This window comes from Petaurus breviceps, unplaced genomic scaffold, assembly GCF_028583685.1.
Source record: "Petaurus breviceps papuanus isolate PSGF00001 unplaced genomic scaffold, PetGlider_PUasm1.0 37, whole genome shotgun sequence".
NCBI lineage: Eukaryota > Metazoa > Chordata > Mammalia > Diprotodontia > Petauridae > Petaurus > Petaurus breviceps.
The window spans coordinates 102,561,229-102,563,280 of record NW_027186296.1 but is presented as its reverse complement, the minus strand read 5'-3'; the positions used below and the strand labels follow the sequence as shown (position 1 = coordinate 102,563,280).

General features: G+C 41.4%; 1 pseudogene; it reads right to left on the bottom strand.

Annotated features, from left to right (window-relative positions):
- The window catches only part of LOC138168369 (PR domain zinc finger protein 1 pseudogene), a 9,192-nt pseudogene extending 7,503 nt beyond the window's left edge, over nucleotides 1–1,689 (bottom strand).
- Nucleotides 1,690–2,052: the final 363 nt, after the last annotated feature.

Sequence of the window (2,052 nt, the reverse complement as noted above, 5' to 3'; positions counted from 1 at the left end):
CTCTCTCTCTCTCTCTCTCTCTCTCTCTCTCTCTCTCTTTCTCCGTCAGGTGCTGCAGCACCTACTACTTCTGCCTCACAAAAGCTCTCGGGGGCTGAGTGTTATATCACTTTCAGTCTCAGGGTGATGAGTGTATTGTGGGTAACATATATGTTTTTGACCAGTTACCATGTGATAGAATTTCAGATTTAGAGGGATACAAAGAATAATTAAGAATATGAGAAGTCATCAGCTCCTCACTCTTTACCATAATCCCAGCTACTGAGAAGGCAGACGTGGAATCAACAACAACAAAAATTAAGACCTAGATTGAAATGATCCAATGAATAAATCAATAAATCTTATTTAAGGACCCTTCTAAGTGCCAGGCACTGTACTAAATTTTAGAGATACAAAAGGGAGTAAAAGACAGTCCCTGCCCTCAAGGAGCTTACAACATGAAAACAATTATGTACAATGCAAGCTTATAGAGGATAAAGAGGAACAGAAGAAAGGCACTAGAATTAAGAGTGTCTGGGGAAGTCTTCCTATAGAATCTAGGATTTTAGAAGGGACTTAAGGAAACAGGGAAGACAAGTAATAAGAACAGAAGAGGAGAGTATTGCATGAATGGGGAACTGCCAAAGATAATGCCAAGAGCTTAGAGATACAGAGTCTTATTTGTGGAACAACCAGGAGGCCAATGTCACTGGATCTAAGAGTACATGGCAGTTAGCAAGGTGCAAGAAGCCTGGAATGGTAGGAGGGGGTTAGGTTATGAAGGACTTTGAATGCCAAGTAGAGCATTTTGTATTTGATCCTAGAGGCAATAGGGAGATATTGGGGTGTACTGAGTAGGAAGGTGTGGGTTGTGACTACGAGTGAGTTTTAGGAAAACCCCTTTAGCTGTTGAGTGGAGTATGGATTCGAGTGGAGAGAGAGACTTGTGGCAGGAAAACCTACCAGCAGCGATTGCAGCAGTCTAGGCACAAGGGGATGGTAGCCTGAACTAGGGTCGGGGCAATGTCAGAAAAGAAGGGGGTTTATTGGAAAGATGTTGTCAAGGTAAAATTGACAGGCCTTGGCCACAGAACGGATGTGGGAGGTGAGAGATAGTGAGGATTCCCAGATAACTCCTAGGTTGTGAATCTGAGGGAATTGGAAGATGGTGTTGTCCTTTATAATAAAAACAGAAAAGTTAGGAGAGGGTGTGGATTTAGAGGGGAAAACATAGCAAGTTTGGTTTTGAATGTGTTGAGCTTAAGATGTCTATAAGACATCCAGTTCAAGATGTCAGAAAGACAGCTGGAGATGTGAGATAGGAGGTCAGCAGACAGTCTGGGCAGGATAGCTAGATCACAGAATCATTAACCTATAGACAGTGATTAAATCCACAGGAGCTAATGAGATCACCAAATGAAGGGGTAATAAATGGAGAACAGAAGAGGACTCAGGACAGCACCCTGAGGGTCACCTTGCATCAGAGAGAATGATTGGGAAGAGAAATTTCTTGTTCATTGTCTGTCCCTCAAATGTGACACCAAGCATTCATCTTAATGGCTTTGCTTGCACTATTCTCCAGGCCTGGAATGTTTTTCCTGTTCCATTTCACCTGCTTAATTCATGCCCACCCTTCAAAGGCCAAATCAAATCCTTACAACTTCATGAAGCCTTACCTGATTCTTCACCATCAGCTCTAACCCCTTTGAATCTCACCAAGCATTGTTTTATAGCCACTGGAGTGGACAAAGCTCTGGAATTTGAGTTCTGATTCTGTTGTCTCCTACTTGTATGACCTTAAGCAAGAGGCTGAGTCTCTCTAGGCATCCATTTATGCTTTCACAACCTTCTGAGCCCTCGTCTATGTTCCTGGGGATGCTGGGATCAAACAATCAATCAATAAGCATTTATTTTATTACTATTTGTTATTATTATTACTGTTTTCCAGGCACTGTGAAGTATTGAAAATATAAACATAATGAATTAAACAATCCATTCTCACAAGAATCTTGCATTCTAATTAATGAAGGAAGGCAGTAAAGGCAATATATGCACTTAATATACGTCCATAAA